At 37.7% G+C, this 26,950-nt stretch overlaps 1 protein-coding gene and 1 pseudogene across 5 annotated transcripts in view; one reads left to right on the top strand and one right to left on the bottom strand.

Moving 5' to 3' along the window:
• NF1 (neurofibromin 1) overlaps positions 1–26,950 on the bottom strand; it is a 357,521-nt gene that overhangs the window by 327,830 nt on the left and 2,741 nt on the right. The gene's annotated exons all lie outside the window — the stretch shown is intronic.
• LOC119514202 lies at positions 7,748–8,123 on the top strand (annotated as a pseudogene).

Below are 26,950 nucleotides of genomic sequence, written 5' to 3'. Positions count from 1 at the left end.
GTGAGTGTCAAATCAAGAAACTGCAATCTTATAAAAAACAGAAGAAGCTTATAGCACCCTTGCTGGCCCCTCATCCAACCCCTCCCTGGCACAGTGGGGAGCCAACCTGCCCTCCATTGTAGCCCTGTTCCAGAAGGAACAGTGTGCCAGTTTGGATCTATTATGTTCCCCCAAAAGCCATGTTTTAATCCAATCTTGTGGGGTATTTGGATTAGTTTGTTTCCATGGAGATGTGACTCACCGAAATGTAGGTGAAACATTTTGATTAAATTATTTCCATGGAGATGTGGACCCCGCCCATTTTGGGTGGGTTTCAATTAAATCACTGGAGTCTGATAAAAGAGCTCACAAACAGGAGAGCAGAGCAGCTGAGAGATACTTTTGGAGAGACGCCTGCTGATGTTTTGAGATGCTTGGAGCCATTTGGAGATGCTAGCCCCAAGTTTGCTCCAAAGAAGTTAAGAGAGAACCCCCAATGCTTAGACACAGGAAATGAAGAAGTTAAGAGAGATAAGCCCAGAGACATTTTGGAGAAACCCATTTTGAAACACATCCCGGGAGCAAAAGACCAGCAGACACAAACCACGTGCCATCCCAGCTGACAGGTTTTCCAGACCCCATCGGCCATTCTTCAGTGAAGGTATTCTCTTGTTGATGCCTTAGTTTGGACACTTTTATGGCCTCAGAACTGTAAATTTGTGACCTAATAAATCCCCTTTATAAAAGCCAGTCCATTTCTGGTGTTCTGCATAATGGCAGCATAAGCAAACCAGAACACAGAGTAACCACTATGCACATACTGGGGTGCCTGTATGTCAGTACCAATCTCTCCAGGGGCAGCCTGAAAAACTGAACCAGGAAATTCATCTCTGGTTCACCCTTCCAAACTTGCCCTGAAGGCAGAAAAAATTTTGCAGACAGCTAATGCAGTGTAAGCAACAATTAACTCAAAAAGGCCTGAGACAAAGGATTAAGTCCTTTAAGTCACATGATAGAGCAATGACCAGTAGAGAAACAGACTAAAAACAAGAGATTGAATCAGTAATCAAAAAGCTCCCAACAAAGTCCAGAACAGATGGCTTCACAGTGAAATGTTACCAAACATTCCAAGAAGAATTAACATCAATCCTGCTCAAACTCTTCCAAAAACTTGAAGAGGAGGGAACATTTCCTAATTCTTTCTATGAGGTAAACATCACCCTTGTATCAAAGCGAGATAAAGATACTAAAAGAAAAGAAAATTACAGACCAACATTCCTTCTGAATATAGATGTAAAAATCCTCAAGAAAATACAAACAAACCAAATCCAACAACACGTTAAAGAATTAAACACCATGATCAAGTGGGATTTATCCCAGGAATGCAAGTGTGGTTCACTATAAGAAAATCAATTAATATAATACACCACATTAACAGAATGAAGGAAAAAAACAAAACACGATCATCTCAACTGATGCAGAAGAGGCATGTGACAATTCAGCAACCCTTCTTGATAAAAATAACTGAGGAAACCATGAATAAAAGGAAACTTTCTCAACATGAAAGGGCATATATGAAAAACACACAGCCAATATCATACTCAATGGTGAAAGACTGAAAGCGTTCCCTCTGCCATCAGGAAGAAGGCAAGGCTGCCCACTGTTGCCACTGTTATGCAACATTTTACAGAAAGTTCTAGCCAGAGCATTTAGGCAAGAAAAAGAAATAAAAGGCATCCATATTGGAAAGAAAAGAAACAAAACTTTCCCTGTTTTGCAGATGACATGATCCTATATCCAGAATATCCTGAAAAATCCATTACAACTCTACTAGAGTTAATCAACAAATTCAGCAAGGTTGTGGGGAACAAGATCAACACTCAAAAATCAGTAGTGTTTCCATACACTAGAATTTAACAATCTGAAGAGGAAATCAAGAAAAAATTCCATTTATTATAGCAACTAAAAGAATCAAATTACCTAGGAATAAAATTAAATATGTAAAGGGCTATACACAGAGTGACATCATCAACAAGGCAACTTAAACAGCTGAAAACCTCTCCTCAGAGAGTCAGCCAAAAAAAGGACAATTCTCACTTTTTCAAAACTCTGGAGAAAGGTATAGACTGGAGGAGGATCCCACAAACACTGAATCAAAGAAAAAGCAAAATATCAGGTAGGAAACTTCAGTCCCAGATTGGCTGATGTTTTCTCCTGACCTCACTCAGACCTGCCCAGCTTGGGAAGTTCCCAGAGGCAGCAGCTGGGATTCTTCTCAACTCCCACCAGGGACACAGACTACAAAATCTCTCACAGCAGTGAGACAGAACCCCACCTATATCCAGACACAGAGACCCAAGCCCACAGGGACCCATGCAGGACTTAAGTCACAGGCGAATGCAGAATACAAAATGGCAGCAAGGAAGAGGTTCCAAACTGGAGGATCAGGGAGGAAACCACAAAATCTTCCCTAAAAGCAGTGAGCACCGAAGCAGAAACTACCCAAATCAACTGTGTGGGGTCCTGGGGGACAAGGGAGTACATCTCAAGGCCCAGGTCAATGAGAGACGAAGAGTCTGAGAAAATGTGGACAGAGACTGTGTTTCCAGCCCTGGATCCTGGTGCCCATCCCCGACCCTGAGGAAAACAGCAACTGGAGGCCCGATCCTTGCCTGGGGAATGGCTGCAGACTGGGGCAGCTGGGGAATGCTCCACCACAAGGCAAATGGAGGACACAGCCCCACATTGAGCCAGATTTTGGCCAGTAGAGTGAGGGCACAGGAACCCGGAAGTTTCAGCCCCACCCACTCAGGCACTTCCAGGGCTTCAGGAGGTAAACAGCTTCTGAAGACAATTAAGTCATGGAGCCGCACCATCAGCTGGGCAGGCCAGAAACTGCAGGGCTTTTCAGAGCCTCTCCAGATCCTATCCCAGGCCCGATGAAGCTGATCTACAAACCCTGCATCGGTACTTGGCCCTGTTTTGGGTGAGAAATACAGATGACCCAACTGTCAAAGCAATGCCCTAATACAAACCCAGGCAACAGCTAAACTATGCACAAGAGATTGAAATCAACCTTCAGAATAGAACCATCAAGATAATCAGATGCATGTTTAGCAGCAAAAAAACCACAAAGCATACAAAAACTCAAGAAGAAATGGCCCAGCCAAAGGAACACATCAAAAAGTAGGAGGAGATACAGAATCTGGAACACTAACCAACAATGTGCAAGCAAATCTCCTGAATCAATTCAAAGAAATTAAGGGAAATGTGTATTAAGACATAAAGGATATTAAGAAGACACTAGCAGAGCATAAAGAAGAATTTCAAAGAATACATGGAAAAATAATAGATATTATAGAAATAAAAGATACTGTGGATGAAATTAAAAATATACTGGAGACCTGCAACTGAAGATTTGAAGAGGCAGAAGAAAGAATCAGTGAGCAAGAAGACAGATCAACTGAATTTGAACAGACCAAAGAACAAATGGAGAAAAAAATGGAAAAACTTGAACACAAGGTCTCAGGAAAATGATTGACAAAACAAAGTGCACAAACCTACGAATCATGGGTGTCCCAGAAGGAAAAGAGAAGGGAAAAGGGCCAGGAAGAATATGCAAAGAAATAATGGCTGAAAATAAACAAAATCATAAATAAGAGGGGGAACATTACTGTGGATCCCACAGAAACTTAAGAAATCATAAGAGGATACTATGAACAACTGTACACCAACAAACCAGACAATTGAGAGGAAATGGATAATCTCCTGGAAACACATGAACAACGTAGACTGACCTGAAATGAAATAGAAGACCTCAACAAACCAATCACAAGCAAAGAGATCCAATCAGTCATCAAAAAGCTTCCTACAAATAAAAGCCCACGGCCAGATGGCTTCAGAGGGGAATTTTACCAAACTTTCCAAAAAAAAACTGACATCATTCCTCCTCAAACTCTTTCAAAGAAAATGGAACACTGTCTAACTCATTTTATGAAGCCAACATCACTCTAATACCAAAACCAGATAAAGATGCTGCAAGAAAGAAAAACAACAGGCCAATCTCCCTAATGAATATAAATGCAAAAATACTCAGCAAAATACTTGCCAATCGAATCCAAAGACACATTAAAAAAATCATAAACTACAATCAAGTTGGGTTCATCCCAGGCATGCAAGGGTGGTTCAACATAAGAAAATCAATCAATGTAATACAACACATTAACAAATCAAAAGGGAAAAATCAAATGATCATCTCAAAAGATGCTGAAAAAGCATTCAACAAAATTCAGCATCCTTTTTTGATAAAAATATTTCAAAAGGTAGGAGTTGAAGGAAACATCCTCGATATGACAAAGGGCATATATGAAAAACCCACAGCTAGCATAGTACTCAATGATGAGAGATTGAAAGCCTTCTCCCTAATATCAGGAACGAGACAAGGATGCCTGCTGTCACCACCAGTATTAAACACTGTGCTAGAAGTTCTAGCCAGAGCAATCCAGAAAGACAGAGAAGTAAAAGGAATCCAAATTGGAAAGCAAGAAATAAAACTGTCATTATTTGTAGATGATATGACCATATATTTGGAAAATCCTAAGAAATCGACAACACAGCTACTTGAGCTAATAAACAAATTCAGCAAAGTGGCAGGATACAAGATCAACATGCAAAAGTCAGTAATGTTCCCATACACTAGAAATGACCTAACTGAAGAGACACTCAAGAAAAAAATTCCATTCACAATAGCAACTAAAAAAATCAAGTACCTAGGAATAAACTTAACAAAGTATGTAAAAGACCTCTACACAGAAAATTACAAAACTTTACTAAAAGAAATAAAAGGGGACCTAAAGAAATGGAAAGATACTCCGTGTTCATGGGTAGGAAGGCTAAATATCATTAAGATGTCAATCCTACCCAAACTATCTACAGATTCAATGCAATTCCAATCAAAATTCCAACAACCTACTTTGCAGACTTGGAAAAGCTAGATTTCAAATTTATTTGGAAGGGAAAGGGGACCTGAATTGTTGAAAACATTTTAAAAAAGAAAAACAAAGTGGGGAGACTTCCAATTCCTGACTTTGAAGCCTACTATAAAGCCAAAGTAATCAAAACAGCTTGGTATTGGTACAAAGATAGATATATCGATCAACAGAATCAAACTGAGAATTCGGAAATAGGCCCTCAAGTCTATGGTTGATTGATTTTTGATAAGGCCCCCAAATCCAATGAACTGGGACAGAAGAGTCTCTTTAACAAATGGGAATGGGAGAACTCGATAGTCATATCCAAGAGAATTAAAGAGGACCCCTACCTCACACCCTATACAAAAATTAACTCAAAGTGGATCCAAGACCACAATATAAGAGACAGTACCATAAAACTCCTAAAAGATTACACAGGGAAACATCTTCAAGACCTAGTTTTAGGAGATCGCTTTTTAAACCTTACTCCCAAAGCACAAGCAATGAAAGAAAAAGTAGATAAATAGGAACTCCTCAAAATCAAAAGCTTCTGTACATCAAAGGAATTTGTCAAAAAGGTGAAGAGGCAGCCAACACAATAGGAGAAAATATTTAGAAACCATGTATCTGATAAGAGACTGATATCTTGCACATATACAGAAATCCTACTCAACAACAATAGTACAAACAGCCCAATTATAAAATGGGCAAAAGATATGAAAAGTCATTTCTTCAAAGAGGAAATATAAATGGCTAAAAACACATGAAAAAAATTCATATTCACTAGCTATTAGGGAAATGCAAATCAAGACCACAATGAGATATCATCTCACACCAATAAGAATGGATGCCATTAAACAAACAGGAAACAATAAATGCTGGAGAGGATGTGAAGAAATTGGAATTCATTGCTGGTGGTACTGTATAACAGTACAGCCACTGTGGAAGACAGTCAGGCGGTTCCTCAGAAAACTAGATATCAAGTTACCCTACAATCTGGCTGTTTCACTTCTTGATATATACCCATAAGATCTCAAAGCAGTGACACAAAACAGACATCTGCATGCCAATGTTCATAGTGGCACTGTTCACAATTGCCAAAGGATGGAAAGAATCCAACTGTCCTTCAACAGATGAGTGGATAAACAAAAGGTGGTATATACACACGATGGAATACTATGAAGCAGGAAGAAGGAATGAGGTTTTAAAACACATGACAACATTGATGAACCTTGAAGACACAATGCTCAGTGAAATAAGCCAGACACAAAAGGAGAGATATTGTATGTTACCACTAACATGAACTTCAAGAAAAATGTAAAATAAGTGTATTATAATGTAGAATATAGGGGACCTAGAGATAGACAGAAGCTAGTGAAGGGGGAATCATAATCTAACATGTACAGATATGATAATGAGGGTGAACATAATGGTAAAGGAATGAACAGGTGTGATTATGGTTCATTAATGGGATTATAAGTATCAGTAATGCATTGAAGGCAAACATGCTTGTAAATGATAGTTTAAAGGCATGTGTGCCAGTTTGAATGTATTATGTTCCCCCAAACGCCATTATCTTTGATGTAATCTTGTGTGGGCAGACCTATCAGTGTTAATTAGATTGTAATTCTTTGAGTGTTTCCATGGAGATGTGCCCCACCCAACTGTGGGTGACAACTCTGATTGGATAATTTTCATGGAGGTGTTACCCTGCCCATTCAGGGTGGGTCTGAATTAAATTAGTGGAGCACTATATAAGAGCAGACAGAAGGAGCAAGCTTGCTACAGCCAAGAGGGACACTTTAAAGAATGCACTGGACAATCACAAAATATGATGTGCGCTTTGATTCCAAGTAGGCAATAATTTTGCTGGGAGGATCTGAAAACCTAGGAGAGTAGTGGCAGGGAGTGTTATATTGCTGGAGGTATTTGTATATTTTGCTGTTAGTTTGACATTTCTGTTTATCTTGCACTAGAACATTGGATAAATATTCTTTACAGAACATGAAAATGTTATTAAAAAATTAATTTTGGTGATGAACACACAACTATATAATGGTACCGTGAACAACTGAATGTACGTTTTGTATGACTGCATGGTATGTGAATATATCTGAATAAAATTATTTAACTTGACGAAGATCTGTAGTTACAATTAGTTTTAGTCCTGATCCACTTGAAGGTAGTTAGACATGCCACTTAATAAAAAAATAAGAAAGACAGTTGTGTGCATACTGGTTTTATAACAACTCAATATAAAAATTAAAAAAAAAAAATAAATATAAAAATAAAAAAGAACGCACTGGAACTGAGAGAGGAGCTTCAACTTACAGAGACAGTTTGAAGATGGCCGTTGAAAGCAGACTCTTGCTCCGGAGAACCTGAGAGAGGACAAATACCCCAAGTGCAACTAAGAGTGACATTTTTGGGGAACTGCAGCCTAGAGAAGAACATCCTGGGAGAAAGCCATTTTGAAACCAGAACTTTGGAGTAGATGCCAGCCACATGCCTTCCCAGCTAACAGAGGTTTTCCGGATGCCACTGGCCATCCTCCAGTGAAGGTACCCGATTACTGATGTGCTACCTTGGACACTTTATGGCCTTAAGACTGTAACTGTGGCCCCACTGGCTGCTCGGAAAAGCCTTCTTTGCATTGTTCCCCGGGCCGGCTCGCCGCTCGCCGCAGCCACCTCCACTGTGCGCGCCGCCGCCACGGACACCCGCAGCTTTATCGCCAGAGTCCCCGAACTCTCGCTTTCTTTTTAATCCGTTGCATCGGCCCACTGGCGTGCCCCACCATGTCAGACACGGCCGTGGATACCAGCTCCGAAATCACCACCAAGGACTTAAAGGAGAAGAAGTTGTGGAGGAGGCGGAGAAAGGAAGAGACGCACCTGCTAATGGGAACGCTACGAAGAAAATGGGGAACAGAAGGCTGACAACGAGGTAGACGAAGAAGAGGAAGAAGGTGGGGAGGAAGCGGAGGAGGAAGAGGAGGAGGAAGGAGATGGTGAGGAGGAGGATGGAGATGAAGATGAGGAGGCTGAGGCAGCTACGGGGAAACGGGCAGCTGAAGATGATGAGGATGATGACGTGGACACCAAGAAGCAGAAGACCGATGAGGGTGACTAGACAGCAAAAAAGGAAACATTAAACTTAAAAAAAAAAAAAAAAGGCCGCCGTGACCTATTCACCCTCCACTTCCGGTCTCAGAATCTAAACGTGGTCACCTTCGAGTAGAGGGGCCGCCCCACCCACCGCGGGCAGCGCCACCCGCAGATGACACGCGCTCCCACCACCCAACCAAAACCACAACGTGAATTTGCAACAGGGGAGGAAAAAAGAACCAAAACTTCCAAGGCCTTGCTTTTTTTCTTAAAAGTACTTTAAAAAGGAAAATTTGTTTGTATTTTTTATTTACATTTTATATTTTTGTACGTATTGTTAGGGGTCAGCCATTTTTAATGATCTCGGATGACCAAACCAGCCTTCGGAGCGTTCTCTGTCCTACTTCTGACTTTACTTGTGGTGTGACCATGTTCATTATAATCTCAAAGGGGAAAAAAAACCTTGTAAAAAAAGCAAAAACAACAAAAAAATACAATCTTATTCTGAGCATTCCAGTAACTTTTTTTGTGTATGTACTTAGCTGTACTATAAGTAGTTGGTTTGTATGAGATGGTTAAAAAGGCCAAAGATAAAGGTTTCTTTTTTTTCCTTCTTTTTTTTTTTGTCTATGAAGTTGCTGTTTATTTATTTATTTATTTGGCCTGTTTGATGTATGTGTGAAACAATGTTGTCCAACAATAAACCAGAATTTTATTTTGCTGAGTTGTTCTAACAAAAAAAAAAAAAAAAAAAGACTGTAACTGTGTAACCAAATAAACCCCCTTTTATAAAAGCCAATCCATTTCTAGTATTTTGCGTTCCAGGAGCATTAGCAAACTAGAACAGCATGTAACCCACAGAGTAGCACTACAAGCACAAATAAGTGTTGGCATGATATACTTAAAAGGTATGACATTGGTACAGAGTTAACAACAGAGTGGTAGACAGAAAAACTACTCATTACATATTATAGACTATATTTAATAGGAATAATTTGCCAGCACTACACTAACACTAAGGATGAATTATTAGTGGCTGATAAGAGCTCTGGGATGTTTTATGTTATGATAATTGGTTAAAGTTGAGAGTGATGATGACTGTACAACTAAGTGAAGATAATGTGAGAAACTGACCGCTTATCTTGGGATAGAATATATTTTACATGAAATTAGGAATCCACTACTTAATAATTCAGGCCCTCCACTTGAGGCTTGCTCTTGTGAAACAGGATTGTAAACAGGAGGCCAGGCCTTCCTATAATTATGCCTAAAAGGCACCTCCAGAGGACCTCTTCTGTTGTTATTTCTCTCTCTAAGACCAATTTGGCAATAAATTAATTAACCTCCCCGGCACATGGGACTCCCACAGGGAATGAATCTCCCTGGCGACATGGCACACAACTCCCAGGAATGAGCCTGGCCCTGGCAGCAAGGGATTAAAAATGCCTACTTGACCAAAAGGGGGAAAAGAAAGGTAACAAAATAAGGTTACAGTGGCTAAGAGATCTCAAATGGAGTCTTATGCAAGACATCCCATATGGCCACGGTAAGCCATGCCCTTACCAACAGTAGTCCCAAAGCACACAGGCCCCTATATGAGATTCTATAAAAGACTCACTCACTGAGTTTTATCTCGCAGAAACTTAAATCCACCAGAGGGTTCCTATGCCAGACAAGTCCTAAAACCCAGAGGCAACAGCCTCTTCAAGAACAACAATCAAACGCAGCCCCCTTCCCCACAATGTCGACATCCCCTTTCAACATAAACAAGTTAAGGTGGTCACTGCCTAGACACCCCTGAAGACTGAGAAAGAGATTAAACAAGAGGAAGGGGTAGCAACAGACAAGATAGGATTTAACAAATGATTACAAATACTAAAACTATATATTTATATATATATATACACACACACACATATATATATGGATCTACAACCTATAACATTGTTTGAAATGTGCTCTATAGCTATTCATTGAATTGTGCTTTGAAAGTTTTCACCTTTCTGTATATACCCTATATTTCACAATAAGGAAAGAACTGAAACTGTGGAACTGTAACCAATAACAATTTTTGAAATTACTTATATAACTGCCTGTTGAGCTGTACACAGAAAGTTAATACCTTCCTGTATACATATTTTACAATAATGGAAATAACTGAAATTGTGGAACTGTAACCCATAACATTCTTTGAAATTTGAGTATCTACTTGTTAAATCGTACTTTCAAAGTTATCACTGTTATGTATATATGTTAAAGTTCAAAATTAAAAAAATGCATTTAAAAAAAAAATGAAGGGGAATCCCAACCTCATGCCATATACAAAATTAACTCAAAATGGATCAATGACCTAAATTTAAGAACCAAAACTATAAAACTCCAAGAAGAAAATGTTAGGGAAGCATCTTCAGCGGGACCTTGTGTTAGGCATTAGTTTCTTAAATTTTATAGCAAAAGCACAAGTAACAAAAGAAAAAATAGATAAATATGACTTCATCAAAATTAAAAAACTTTTGGACTTCATCATGAAAGTAAGAAGACAATCTATAGAATGGGAGAAAATATTTGGAAACTACATATCCTATAAGGGTTTAATATCCAGAATTTTTAAAGCACTCCAACAACTCAACAACAAAAAGACAAATACACCAATTTAAAAAGTTAGAAAAACACTCGAATAGACATCTCTCCAAAGAAAATACACAACTGCCCAGAAGTGCATGAAAAGATGCTCAACATCATTAGCCATCAAAGAAAGGCAAATCAAAACCACAAAGAGCTATCATTTCACACTCAGTAGACTGACTACTACTTTAAAAATGGAAAATAAGTGTTGGAGAAGATGTGGAGAAACAGGAACACTCATTCATTGTTGGTGGAAATGTAAAATGGTGCAGCTGTGTGGTAGACGGTTTGGCAGTTCCTCAGAAAGTTAAGTACAGAATTACCACATGCCCCAGCAATTCCACTGCTAGGTATACACTCAGAAGAATTAAAAGCAGGAACTCAAACAGATATTTGCACACCAATGTCAACAGGAGTGTTATTCACGACTGGCAAAAGATGGAAGCAACCCAAGTGCCCATCAATAGACGAATGAATACACAAAATATGGTATATACATACAATGGAATATTACTGTATACAGCCATTAAGAGGAATGAAGTTCTGATGCATGCGACAACATGCAAGAACCCTGAAGACATCAGGTGGCATGAAATAAGCAAGACACAAAAGGACAAGTATTGTATGAACTCACTGATATGAAATAACTAGAGTAAGCAAATTCATAGAGTCAGAAACCAGAATACAGGTTACCAGGGGCTGGGGTAAGGATAGAGAATGGGGAGATAATGCTTCATTGGTACAGGGTTTCTGTTTCGGTTGATGGAAAAGTTTTGGTAACGGTTGCTGGTGATGGTAGCACAACATTGTAAATCTAATTAACATCAACGAATTATATATTTGAATGTGATTAAAAGAGGAAATTTTAAATATGTATATGTTACTAGAATAAAAATTAATATATGTATGTACAAATAATTCTAAAAATTCAGCCATTTTTTTCCTACTTGCTGCAGTGATAAAGATCACTGCACTGTGACCTACTACCTAATATCCAGATGCTCTGCATATCATATCCAGTCTGCATATCCAGTCTCTCTGCATATCATACAACCATCATTCACAAACCCAGCCTTATATCAAAATGATTTGGGAAGATTTTTAAAACTACAACCCACTGTTCCCACATCTAGAACTCATTCAGTAGATGTTGAGTGGGACCAGCAAATCTGTACTTTTAACAGGGGTCTTAAGTGATCTTAAGAAACTAATGTCTCTCCATCAGTTGTTCCTCCTTGCATCTCCCCCAAAGTTCAGTTTTTAAAAGAAATTGAAAGACGAGTACAAAATAGTTGAAAGTTAGAAATAACTAGAAACTTTAAAGATGGAATATTAAAATAAATTTTAAAAAGCTTTTTAAAATATATTAGGAACAAGAAGATGAGGAAGAAGACCACTAGTTAGAGTAGATGGTATAATACCAATAGGTGACAAAAGCAGACTATTCAATTCAATTTAAATTCTAATTGTTCTAGCAGGAAAAATTATCTTCAAATTTGAAAAACAACATTGTTGAGAGCAAAGAGAACTCCTAGATACATGGAGCATAAAGAGTCTATTCCTGCTCTATTTGAATTCAAGTCCACAAGAATCAATTCAAAGGTACAGATGGAAATGTGATAAGGGAAATGCTGTCAGTGAACTCTGAGAAGTCATGAAAAAATAGAAAGGTGCCAGACTGGAATGAGAAAATGTTGCCCCAATTGTCAAAATGCAAGGGTGAACAAAGGAGAGTCTAAACTTGCATGTAATGGTGCCTAAGAGTCTCCCCCTGAGGACCTCTTTGTTGCTCAGACGTGGCTCTCTCTCTCTCTAACTGAGCCATCTCGACAGGTGGACTTGCTGCCCTCCCCTCTACGTGGGACCCGACTCCCAGGGGTGTAAATCTCCCTGGCAATGCAGAATATGACTCCCAAGGATGAATGTGGACCCGGCATCATGGGACTGAGAGTATCTTCTTGACCAAAAGGGGGATGCAAAATGAGACAAAATAGTTTCAGTGGCTGAGAGATTTCAAATGGAGTTGAGAGGTCACTCTGGTGGACATTCTTATGCACCATATAGATAACACCTCTTAGGTTTTAATGTATCGGAATAGCTAGAAGTAAATACCTGAAACTACCAAACTCCAACCCAGCAGTCTGGACTCCTGAAGACAATTATAGAATAATGTAGATTACAAGGGGTGACAGTGTGATTGTGAAGACCTTGTGGATCACACCCCCTTTATCTAGTGTATGGATGAGTAGAAAAATGGGGATAAAAACTAAAGGACAAATGGGGTGGGATGGGGGGATGATTTGGGTGTTCTTTTTTCACTTTTATTTTTTATTCTTGTTCTGGTTCTTTCTGATGTAAGGAAAATGTTCAGAGAGAGATTGTGGTGATGAACGCATAACTATGTTATCATACTGTGGACAGTGGATTGTATACCATGGATGATTGTATGGTGTGTGAATGTATTTCAATAAAACTGAATTTAATAAAAAAAAAAAAAATGCAAGGGTGAGTAAAGGCAGAAAGTTGATTTCAGGACTAAGGACTCAATTTTATGTCAACATCCGATAACTCTACGACTATTACGCAGATGACTTGTTAGCACTTATACAGGAAGCAGTACTTACAATAATGAAACCCTACCTGTGTAAATCACTTTAGAGTTTACAAAGTACCTTCACATATATTACCTCCTATCTTTGATTCTCACAGAGCCCTATGAAAAAGGGCAGGTACTATTATGTCCCCTCCCACACCCCTACCCACACCCTTCAACATATTAAGAATCTAGGACTCAAAAAGCTTGACTTGCCCAGGTTAATTCACTCTTCAGCAGAAAATCAGAACTCAAAATCAAGTCTTCTGAATCTTAATTCAGTACTTTGGCTTTTATATCACACCATTCTTAAAGTCAGCATGTGTGAAGAATAAGTCATGCTGAAGTGATACATGTGAGATCTGCTTCAAAATAATGGAAAGGTACTGAGCAGGAAATGGGTAGGAATATGGATGAAATAAAACAGGCTGTGAGTAGAAGCTGGGTAATGGTTACATGGGGATTGTGCTGGTTTGAAACTGTTACGGTCCCCTCAATAACCATGATCTTTTAATCCAATCTTGATGGATGGAACCTTTTGATTGTTTCCATGGGGATGTGACTTATCCAGCTGTAAGTAAGACCTTTGATTAAATTACTTCCATAGAGATGTGATCCCACCCATTCAGGGTGGTCTTGATTAGATCACTGGAGTTCTTTAAGAGAGCGCACAGAGACAATGAGCTCAGAGAAGCTGAGAGCGACATTTTTGGAGCGAACCTAAGATATACAATCCAGAGTTTGCTCCCAAGAGAAGCTAAGAGCCAACACAGACTGAGACGCTTGGAGATGCAGATAGAAAGACATTTGGAGATGCTAAGCTAAGAGATGAAGCCCAGAGTTTGTTGTGGAGAAGCTAAAAAAAGGACCTCCAAACACTTAGAGAAAAATGCCCTGGGAGAACAAGAAAGGATACACAGAGGCTGACAGAGAGAAACTAAGAGAAACAGAAGCCCAGAGACATTCTGGAGAAAGCCATTTTGAAACCAGAACCCGGGAGCAAAGGACCAGCAGACACCAACCACATGCCTTCCCAGCTGAGAGAGGTGTTCCAGACCCCATCAGCCTTTCTTCAGTGTTGGTATCCTCTTGTTGATGCCTTAGTTTGGACACTTTTATGGCCCTGGAATTGTAAATTTGCGACCTAATAAATCCCCATTGTAAAAGCCAATCCATTTCTGGTATTTTGCTTAATGGCAGCTTTAGCAAACCAGAACAGGGATTCATTCATAATAGTCTCTACTTTTGTTTGAAACTTTTCATAATAAAACAAACAAAAAAGAACCACATGTGCCAATTACTTATTGCACTGGTAATCAGAATACCAAAAATACTTTTAAGTCATTTTTTTAAGTGTCACATATACCCTAAGACACAAGATATTGAGAAAGAGGATGAAAAATGTTATACCTGAGTTTTGACCACCTTTGTACCAAGAGGAAAATAGCCAGAATGGAGAGATCCCTTGAAAATATATCCTATTTGTAGAACATGATACATTATGAATACATGAAAAGTTAATGATAATTTTTCTGAAAAAGATCTGGGGAATACTCAAGATCCGTCTTCAACTTCTACACCAATGTTCATAGCAGCACTATTCATAATAGCCAAAAGGTGGAAACAACCGAAATGTCCATCAACAGATGAATGGAAAAACAAAATGTGAATATATATACAATGAAATATTATTCAGCCAAAAAAAGTAATGAAGTTCTGATAAATGCTACAATATAGATGAACCTTGAAAATATCGAGTGAAAAAAGCCAGACACAAAACGACAATTATCATGTGATTCCACTTATAGGTTACCGGGATTCGGGGGAGGGGGTAATGGGAAGTTAGTCATTGCTTACTGGGTGAAGAATTTCTGTTTTGGGTGATTAAAAGGTTTTGGTAATGGATGGTAGCCATGGTGGCACAACTTTGTGAACGTAATTAATACCATTTAACTCAAAAATGGTTAAAATGGGGGAAAAAAGATGTCTTCAATTTTTTTTCAATTGTTATGGTAACATATATACAACACCAAATTTCCCATTTTAACCTCTTTTATGTATACAATTCAGTGATATTAACTACATTCACTATATTGTGCTACCATCAACACCATCCATTACCAAAACCTTTTCATCATCCCAAAACGGAAACTCTGTACCCATTAAAGGCAATAAACACCCATTCCCCCATCTCCCACCACGACCCTGCCCCAACAACCTCCAGCCTCTGGTAACCTGTACTCAACTTTCTGTCTGTATGTCTTCAAATATTTTTAAGGTAAAGAGACAAACATTATGGAGAGTTACAGAGGGTAAGAATTAGAAACAGTGAATAGAAGACTTGAGGAAACCAAATTCCACACTTTCCTACCCTTCTATAAAAAGGACTCCTCCTTTTAAAGTTCATGACTCACGTACTTCCTGCTCACAAGCCTTGTCACAATCAAACAATTTTCTGATATGATCTCCCATCATCAAAAAAAAAAAAAAAAATGGCTCCTGGTTCAGCTTTCCCTCTATGCCACATCCACCATTATCTAGGCATCATCTAAGTTACTGCTGCCTGATAAAATACAGGACTCCCAGCTAACTCTGAATTTCAGATAAACAATACAGAATATTTTAGTATATCCCATCAGGTATTTGGAACATACTTATACTAAAAATTATTCTTTGTTTATCTGAAATTCAAATACAACTGGGCATCGTATATGTCTATTTGCTAAACCTTGCAACCTTAGGTGACTTCAGTATCTAGATGGCCCACGTTTCCCAACATCTGGTCTTCAACTTTCCTTGATCTCCTCTATTCCAGTGATCATGGCCATGACAAAGATATGCTCTCCATATTCATCTGAGTTTTTAATAGTGCCCAATATTGCTAAGTGCCCTTAGTCTGCTCTCTCTCGTTTACCCCAACAGTTATTATGAATCAAGGAAACTCATCATTTCCTTCTCTACCATCTCAGTTTCTAATCCAACTACCTGAATTTGGGTCCCTATTTTCTTTTACCTCCTACAGAACCTCATTCCATCATTTCCTTCTTGCATATTCTTCAAATTTTCCCACTAAAATATAATCCATAAATTAAATTATTTTTTCCCAAAGACTTCAAAAGAGAGTTTAAACTTCTTAGTATCGCATGCAAGACCCTACAAGATTCACAATTTGGTTCAGGCATCACCTTCTCTATTCCCTGACCGCAGTCTGAATTATCCTCTTATATACTCCCACTGCATTACACACCTCATGGCATTTACCATAAATTATTATAATTTTCTTGTTGTCCTTCTCCCCTACTAGACTTCAGCCTCCCTGAAACCAAAAGCAATGTCTTCTCTTTTTTCCCTAGAATATACCACAATGCTCCAGCATCTATCACAAACAGTAAGCACTTAAACTTTGTTCGCTAATCAGGTAAGTCAGATGCAGCTCAATTTAAGGGAAGTATTTCTAACAATTATAACAGTACGAATGAAATGGGTTACCTTGAAATGTAACCAAGAAGGCAAAGTAAGATCACAAATCATAGCTTTTAACTTAAAAATCATTTAAAGGGACTGGTTAATTTTTGTATGATACAACCATACCACCATCCCTGAAAATTCTAAAAACAAAAGATTTGTCTTGGGAAGACTGTTAGTGCAAACGAGAGGCTAGGCCTCCCTATAATTGTGCCCAAGTGTCTCCTCCTGAATTCCTCGTTGTTGCTCAGATGTGGCCCTCTCTCTCTAGCCAAGCCAACTTGGCAGGTGAAATCACTGCCCTCCCCACTACGTGGGATCTGACACCCAGGGGCGTAAATACCCCTGGCAACATGGAATATGACTCCCAGGGAGGAATCTGGACCCGGCATCATGGGATGGAGAACATCCTGACCCAAAGGGGGATGTGAAAGGAAATGAAATAAGTTTCAGTGACTGAGAGATTCCAAAAGGAGCCGAGAGGTCACTCTGGTGGGCACTCTTATGCATAACATAGATAACCATTTTTAAGTTCTAATGAATTGGAATAGCTAGCAGTAAATAGCTGAAACTATCAAACTACAATGCAGAACCCTTGAATCTTGAAGACAATTGTATAAAAATGTAGCTTATGAGGAGTGACAATGTGATTGGGAAAGCCATGTGGATCACACTCCCCTTTGTCCAGTGTATGGATGGATGAGTAGAAAAATGGGGACAAAAAAAAAAAAAAGCACCCAGTGACCTTTATTACTTTAATTGTTCTTTTTCACTTTAATTTTTATTCTTATTACTTTAGTGTGTGTGGTAATGAAAATGTTCAAAAAGTAATTTTAGTAATGGACACACAACTATATGGTGGTACTATGAACAACTGATTGTACGCTTTGTATGACTGTATGGTATGTGACTAGATCTCAATAAAATTGAATTAAAAAAAAAAAAAACTTGTCAAGGACACTGTTCATCTAAGCTGATCATGGTCCCATCTCACCTAGACAGTGCTGAAGGCACCACAACATCCTGTATTTTAATCATCTTATATTCACCTCATTCAGCTCCTACTCTTGTATATTAGCACTTTGCATCTGGAAATTAAGATTACAGTATCTTACATTGATGCATTCTAGGCACATTTAATATCTTACATTGATGCATTCTAGGCACATTTAATATTTTTAAAATAGCATTTAGGTTCTGTTTTTCTGATTACAAAAATGCATGTTCATTGTAGAAAATTCAAAATTTATTTTAAAAATATGATGAAAATAATAATGAATACACTCCCAATCATTTAAAAATAAAAAAATTTTAATCATATGAGAAAGTGTTCAAATCATATTGTTAAACTTAAAAGAACAGGTTATAAAATAATATATCTCATTCAATTCTCACAACCTAACAATAATAGTAGCTAACATTTACTGAGCATATTGCAAGAAACTGTGCAATATGCTTTACACATATTTTCTTATTTAAATCTCACATCCACCTCTATGAAGTGGGTAATATTATTGACCGTATTTTACAAATGAAGAAACTGAAGCTTGAAGAGGTTAAGTAATGTGCCAAGAGCTTGTAAGTAGTGGAAGAGAGCAGAAATTCAAGCCCAAGCATTCTGATTTCAGGATTAGCACTCTCTGAGTCATGGTATTATAAATGACTTTTATTTACTTTTTGTGGTTTTGCTGCAGTTTCCCTAACTCTACAATTAACATTAATTACTACCGTAATTTAAAAAAAAAAAATAAATGTCCAAGCTGAGGTTGGACAATCAGCCATCAGGGCTATTGCAGAAGTAGAATTTAAATAATCTCAGATTCCTTCTAAGGATCTATGACTCATCAATTACTGACTAGAATTACTTTGCTTTTCAGTTAGAAGACTGGCTCCAAAAATGAAACAAATTAATCCATTTTAAAAATTGTAAGTCTTGAACTATCACATCATACTTCTACTTTACAGATGATGAAACAAGCTCAGAATTTAGGAGATTTATGCAATGTAACAAAGGGAGTTTGTTTAAGAGCAGAAACCAGAGCTCAGGTCTTCTTGCCAACATCTGACCAAAACAAAACCATTTGCTACTGAAAATTGACTTATCAGACGCCAAAAACTGAAAAATGATAAGAAATACAAATACTTCTCCTACCCACCCACCCCACCCATAGTCAACTACCCAAAAGCAAGAAGACCTTACTGGAATGAGGCACAACATTTTCCCAGTACTGAGCTGGGACAGAAGTAAAAGACATTGGTAAAGACGGGACATTAGAAAAGATATTTCAAAAGACAAGATGAAAGATTTGAGAGTTAATACAATAAAAAAAGAAAAGCTGAAAAAGTAGAGTTAACATGGACAAGAACAGAAGTAAAGACACCTAGGAAACTAATAGGTCAAGGCACTCACTACCAAAGTTAAAAAGGTTATCTCATGCTCTCTCTGGACTCAAAGGTAGTTTGAGGCAACATGACTCAATGCACCAGGAACAAGGAATCATCAGAAAATTCGGGACCTGTTATGGAGCCTCCATTAGTAAAATGGTGAAGAAAACTGAAGTCAGTCAGATACCAAGTACACCTGCTCCTTCTGTGGCAAAACAAAAATGAAGAGATAAACTGTGGAGAACTGGCTCTGTGGTTCCTGCATGAAAACAGTATCTGCTAGTGCCTGGACCTACTCAGACATCTCTGCAATCACAGTAAAATCTACCATCAGGAGATGGGAGGAATTGAAAGACCAGTAGAAGCTCTACAATTTGCAACAGCTCTGGCCTATAATAAATGGGCTATTTATGTTTAAAAAAAAAAAAATAGGTCATCTCAAATTTAATCAAATTCTAAGTTGATGTTCTTTTTCAGACTTGAAAACCAACTTTACAAAACTGGACTGTGCAATGCCAAGATTTTTTTTTAATGTAGTAAATATATAAATTGGGATTCTCACAAATTATTGTTATCCTCTCAAATTCTACACTGTTACCTTTGGAATCCAACTCTCCTCACCTAAAAATCTACAGTGAATACAATGAAATGTTATAAAACTAAATAAAAGGGGAACAATGTTACAACTTCTCCTAGCATCTAGAGAAGCTTTGATAAGATGACAAAGAGAGTGATAAATAAAGAAATCAAGGATATAATGCTTAAAATTTATATCTATTCCTGAAATATGACCAACCAAAAAAGATTTCCAGATACTCTCATGTGAACATAAAAGGTAAAATGTAACTCATCAGTTTTTGAGTGAAGAAGGCATAACACATCTCTCATTTTACATATTTGTGCTCTCTGTTCATATAATTCAGACCCTTTGTAAAGTTCTATTTATTGAAAAGTTACTGCCCAAAAGATCAAGACACCCACATTCTGGTTTCAACTTGGTTAATTACAAGTCATATGATTGTGAACAAGCTGCTTTGTCTCTCTGATTTTATTTTTTCTCATGAAACAATAAAGCAAGAGGGAATAGAAAAATATCATGCAAATGATAATTATGATAATACATTTTTATGACTATTTACAGCTCCCTTTGATACAAAACATTCACATCCAAGACACTAGACAAACACATGATGCCAGTAGATGACATGTTATCCCCATTTTACAGATGAAAACATAGAAAACTCAAGTTTAGAGAGGTTAAATGACTTGCCCAAGACCACACTACAAGTTGCACAGTCAAGAGTTCTTTCTCTTACTACTCAATATGCTGTCCTCACAAATTTGGGTTGGTAAAAGTTGTTTTCTCACAAATTACTAAGAGGACTACACAAGAAATTAGCTGTTAGCAATTAAGCAGAAAAGGTCATATGTGATTGCTGTTAGCCATAATTACCCAAAAGGCCATTATGTGGACATAAAATTATGATTAAAAGTGTGTTAAATAAAAGTCCTTTACTTGAAAGGTGAAATCACTGCCCTCCCCCCTACGTGGGATCAGACACCCAGGGAAGTGAATCTCCCTGGCAACGTGGAATATGACTCCCGGGGAGGAATGTAGACCCGGCATCGTGGGATGGAGAACATCTTCTTGACCAAAAGGGGGATGTGAAAGGAAATGAAATAAGCTTCAGTGGCAGAGAGATTCCAAAACGAGCCGAGAGATCACTCTGGTGGGCACTCTTACGCACACTTTAGACAACCTTTTTTAGGTTCTAAAGAATTGGGGTAGCTGGTGGTGGATACCTGAAACTATTAAACTACAACCCAGAACCCATGAATCTCGAAGACAGTTGTATAAAAATGTAGCTTATGAGGGGTGACAGTGGGATTGGGAATGCCATAAGGACCAAACTCCACTTTGTCTAGTTTATGGATGGATGTGTAGAAAAGTAGGGGAAGGAAACAAACAGACAAAGGTACCCAGTGTTCTTTTTTACTTCAATTGCTCTTTTTCACTCTAATTATTATTCTTGTTATTTTTGTGTGTGTGCTAATGAAGGTGTCAGGGATTGATTTAGGTGATGAATGTACAACTATGTAATGGTACTGTAAACAATCGAAAGTACAATTTGTTTTGTATGACTGCGTGGTATGTGAATATATCTCAATAAAATGATGATTAAAAAAAAAAAAAAAAGTCCTTTGAAGTAAGTTTCTAAAGGTCCTGTTATTTATTAAATTAACCTATGCTTCTTAGACTAAATATGCCACCCTTATTGGGGAGGGGAGAAATGGGGAAAGGATTTCATCAGGAAAAGCTAAGTAAGTTCCCTAAAATTCAACAGAACAAGACACTTAAAGCTGTAAAATATGAATAAGGGCAGGCAACAGCTTGTATGCTTTAGTGGCAATCCTAAGCTGAACCAAAAGAGTGCCAGACTGTGGTTTAAAGAAAATATGCAACCTGGAAGTTTGTACCTCAAGTTATTGCTACTGCAAAATATTTGGTACCATTTATAGTAAAAATACATGAAGTTTTAGAAGATAATTCCAATCCACCATTATAATATGACAGAATTCCATATTAGCTTGGGGGTTTTCTTGTCTCAGCAGAAGCTCTTTTGATAACATGATCAATGGCTCAATAGCCACTCACGGAGAAGTAAAGAATATAACCATATGTCACAGGCACATAACTTCTGAGGTAGTCAAATATGCAGTCTACTGCAGGCACTTTAGGAAACTTTAATTAGGGCACTATCAACATAAGCTATTATTTATATTCTATAACGTTAAAATGTTCTTCAGCACAGCCTCTAAGAGTGCTCTGTTCACTGAAGGCGCCATCAAATGGTATATTACAGAAATTAACAAATTGCTGAAACCTTAAATTTAATTAAGTTACTACAATGTAAAACTTTTTTTCTTCTTCAAGGTCAAAACAAACTTTGTCTCATCTTTCTCCACCCCCAAGAAAATGGGGTACTCTAAAAGATATCAGGTGAAATAGTCAATGCTTTTATAAATACAAGTCAATCTTCTGCAAAGAAATAGCTTAAAATGCCCACATCCTATTTCAGTATTGATTCTAAGCCTTTTAAGAGTTTAAGCTGACCACAAATCTCCCCCTGTACTTCTTTCTATAGAACATTCTCCTTCTTAAACTTTGTTTAGAAAATGAGCCTTTCTACATGTCCCAAGCCTTCTCTTGTATACACAGACACCCACAAAACTCCCAATGAAGAACAGATTGGGGTCTCAGGAACACATATGTAAACCACATGTTTCTAATCAATACATAATCTCACCCTTACAAGCATGTTATTATAATGCAATAATATAGTCCATATAGAACCCCAGAACACTAAATTTGAAGGCTAAAACAAAAATGCACCACAACAACCTGAGAAATTTAAAGAACAAAGATGCAAAAATAAGGCATGCTTACCACTGTGTTCTATCACTAAACTTTTGTTTAAGAACAAAATTGTCTATGTTTAAACACACACACACACACACACACACACGCACACACAAGATTTCAAAAAATAAAATCTAATTTCCTGTTGGTTAAAAAAAGTCAAATAAAAAGAGAAGTATAAAAAACTGGAATATTTAAAATCAAATGTAACGATTTTGTTGGCCCAATTCACACAGCATCTTATGACATTTCTCTATTATATTTCCCAAGCTTAAAGAGCCATATTATAAGTATGCCACAAACTACATGATAAAGAAAGAAAGCAGATCAATTACAGACACCCATGATACATTACAGAAGGGTGCTATCAGTACCCTGAGTATTTTCCAGTGAGTGTTAAAATAAGGTACTTAGTGGCCAAGCTACATAACCAGGGAATATCCTACTCAATCTTCTTTAGATACTAGTCCATCTCTCTCACTTAGTGAAAACACACTAATCAATAAGTTATAGAGAAAATATATAAATATCAATCACATTTGAATAATTTTAGACTCTTCAAAGCACTTCACATTCATTATCCTATCAAACCATTGCAAAAATTTCCTTAGATAGCGACTTACCACTAAAAGTAAGATCACAAAGGTAGTTAATACTAGATCACAGAGGCAGTTAATCAGATCTGAAACCCAAGTCAAAAAACATTTTTACTCTATGGGAGAAAATATAAACATATGCCCAAGTTCCTCCTTTAAGCTCACTTTTTACCAATTCCTAATTAAAAGTTCCCTTAATTTGCAATACCTAGTTATTATAAACACTGAATTAAAAATGAGTCATTTAAATTTAAAACAAAGCCAAAAATTATCACTCCTTTTACCCAATCTACCCTTCAACCAGGACATACCATCAATGACACACTGTGTGCTCATAAAAGTACTCGGCACTGGAGTGACTACAAGAGAATCCTAACAGGGTCTTCTTGCTTTTCACAAAGTATACACTCTATTTAAAGATAAAGAGATAAAAAGAAAACAATGCTAAGCTGTGTTCAAACAACCCTCCTAAGGACAGCAACTTCACAGTATGGTTTTGTAGAACCCTAGATGACAAGGACAAGAAGTAAGATAGCAGTTAAGTATAAAAAGACTTTGGGGGTGGGGGATGAAGTTGGAGCTGGACCTTGAAGGATGGACAGGAATTAGAAAAGCACAAAGGAGGAATAAAAGCATTCAGGCAGGGGCAGGCATAAACAAAGACCAGGAGGCAGGAATAAGCATGCTACATGCAGAAGAGACTGAGCTGACCTGCCCAGAAAGGAAGTGCATGCTGAGGTATAATGAGAAATAGTTTGGTAAATTGAGTGGGGTCAGCTCCCATAAAGTGCCACAATGGACTGTTGTCCCACAGAGAGATGCTGTGAAAATCTTAAAATCATTGAATATTTGAACTAGAAAGCGAATGTCAGAGATTCTCTAGTCAAGCATTTTCCAATAGATAAGGAAACCCAGGATCCACAGGCATCCAAAAGCTGGGATAAGGACAGAGGCAATGAATAGCAGAATAAACCCAGACCCCCATTAGGACCTTCAGTTCAGTATGGGCAGCATGGGATGACTGAGAAAACACATCTGTAAAATAAGAATGACACCTGCACTGTCCACTGTACAAGGATCAATGAGAACATCAGTATAAAAGGATCTGGCATTCCTGAGTAATTTGGGCAGAAGATAAAAAAGTATTTGAAAAGCCCCTTAAGGAAATGGGAAAAGATGTGGAAATATTAAATTTACCCACCTGGGGAATTCCTTATATTCTTGCAAACATTGGGGACTACCAATTTAGTAGGCTGAGCCCTCAATCTTGGGGCTTGCCCTTATGAAGCTTGTTACTGCAAAGAAGAGGCCAAGCCTACTTATAATTGTGCCTAAGAATCACCCCCAGAGAACCTCTTCTGTTGCTAAGATGCAGCCTCTCTCTCTAAGCCAACTTGGCAGGTAGACTCACTGCCCTCCCCCCTACATGGGACATGACTCCCGGGGATGAGTCTGGACCCCACATCTTGAGATTGAGAAAGCCTTCTTGACCAAAAGGGGAAAGAGAAATGAAACATAATAAAGTTTCAGGGGCTGAGAAATTTCAAATGGATTCAAGAGATCATTCTGGAGATTATACTTATGTGTTATGTAGATATCCCTTTTTAGTTTTTAGTGTATTGGAATAGCTAGAAGGAAATACCTGAAACTGTTGAACTGCAACTCAGTAGCCTTGATTCTTGAAGACAATTGTATAACTATGTAGCTTATACTGTGTGACCTTGTGATTGTGAAAACCTTGTGGCTCACACTCACTTTATCCAGTCTATGGACAGATGAGTAGAAAATGGGGATAAAAAAATAAATGAATAATGGGGGGGAGGAAGGTTATGGGATGTTTTGGGTGTTCTTTTTTCTGTTTATTCCTATTTTTATCTTCATTTTTTGGAGTTTTGAAAATGTTCAAAAATTGTGGTGATGAATGCACATATGATGATACTGTGAACAACAGATTACACACTTTGGATGACTGTATGGTATGTGAATATATCTCAATAAAATTGCAAGGAAAAAATAGATATATAAGGATCTGGTCAATGCATATACTCAAAAAAGTACCATGTCTTGGGAACTAGAAGAGACTGGTTTCAAAGAGTAGTGGAACACCAGAGTGGCATTATAACTGAGGAAAGGCCACTATGTTTTGCCATAAGGAATCACTTTCAAGAAAGCAGTTCAGAAGGAAAGCAAAGGTAAAAACTAGTTACAGGGGAAATTCGTAGAGGCAGCACATATCTGGCAACAAAAGGAAGAAAAGCATTAGTCCATAGAGAGAAAGTTGTAAGACTAAGTAAATGCTCAAAAGAAAGGAAATCTTAGTAAGTCTGAAAGTGAAAAGGAAGAAACTCATATAAAGAAGGACTAAAGATGCTAGATAAGGGGAGGCAGGGGAAACAAGGGAGGGGTGGAACTGATGCAGAGAGCTAACTGAGGACCAGACGGAGGAAATAAGAAAAAAGGAGCTCCAGAATAATAAATAAACACTATTTCTCACTCACCAAAGAATTATCCCTCACCATAAAAGAGTATTCATTTTCTATTTATTATAAAGCTTTATAAAAATGGTAGACCAGGCTTTAAGAGCAAGGCTAGGAGATTTTTTCTTAAACCCAAAACAGTTTCAAAGTTAACATGTGGTTCATAAATTCAAAGAGACATGTCAGTCATTTTATACTGTGAGTTTTACACCACATATTCAACGGACATTCAGATTAACATTCAATTTACAAGAATAACCAATAATTGGCACAAGCTACTACAAATCAAAAATCAGAATTTATTCTACAACATATTCCTTAAAATGTTATCTTTTGGCTTTTTATATGCTGTTTTTACTTGATCCGATATAGAAAATATAAGTGCTTTTAATATAAGTGCTTTTCTAGTATTTCCCAAATATCCACAATAGATCATTTTTAATCCTTTTTAATTTCTTAAAAAAAAACCTTCAAATACTCACATTTTTTCCTTTACTCCCTTTCAGAAATAAAGCCCTACAGGGACTGATGGGTTATACAGAACTAGGACGGCCATGTGGGCAGACATGGCATGCCCAGATAGATTCTCCCAGCTAATACGAGAAAGGTTCTCTCCAATTTGCCAAGAAACCAGCTAATAAGCCACAATTTAAAGCTGCACACCTAAAGTTTGCCAATTTCAATTTAGAAACTTATCATTCAGCACCATAAAGACAGGTTAAGGAACGGCAGAAGATATGACTGACACATTCAACTTTCTGGCTGCCCACATTTATAATTGTCATTTCCCTAATCAAGGAAGTAATTTTTTTTTTAAGTGTTCAACTTAGGTCACAAATACTAAGTCTAGGTGCAAAACATCAGCAGGTTACAGGAATTTTATTTTACCCACTTGGAAACAAGTACTTGAGCTCATAACATCAAGTGTTAGCTGGATCTACTGCACCCAGTTGCTGAGCAGAGTGCAATGTCTGTAATCGGCAGTGGCTAGTAATGCATTTCTGTTTTAATCACCAAAACTATTACAAGTCCAACCAAAACATCAATTCAATCATAAACAGAGCTGCCATCTTTAGACATGCACATGCTGTCTGGGGACTGAAATGGTTCAACATGCACATGTCTTAAGCTATCATAAAAAGAAGTTTGATTCCCCCTCGGCCCATTGAAACAAAGTACAGAAAAAATTTCCAAAATTCAAAATTCTAGTATTTCCATAATTCAGAAGTACTAGAAACATTTAGAGTTCTTATACAGATATCCCTCATTACATGCAAGGCTTTTTCTCCCCCCAGTAAAAATGTAAACCCTTCTCTTCTAATTATATTTAAT

The sequence above is a fragment of the Choloepus didactylus genome, chromosome 18 (assembly GCF_015220235.1).
Source record: "Choloepus didactylus isolate mChoDid1 chromosome 18, mChoDid1.pri, whole genome shotgun sequence".
Lineage (NCBI taxonomy): Eukaryota > Metazoa > Chordata > Mammalia > Pilosa > Megalonychidae > Choloepus > Choloepus didactylus.
Note: the sequence above shows the minus strand (reverse complement) of the source record. Positions and strands in the feature narration are given on the sequence as shown.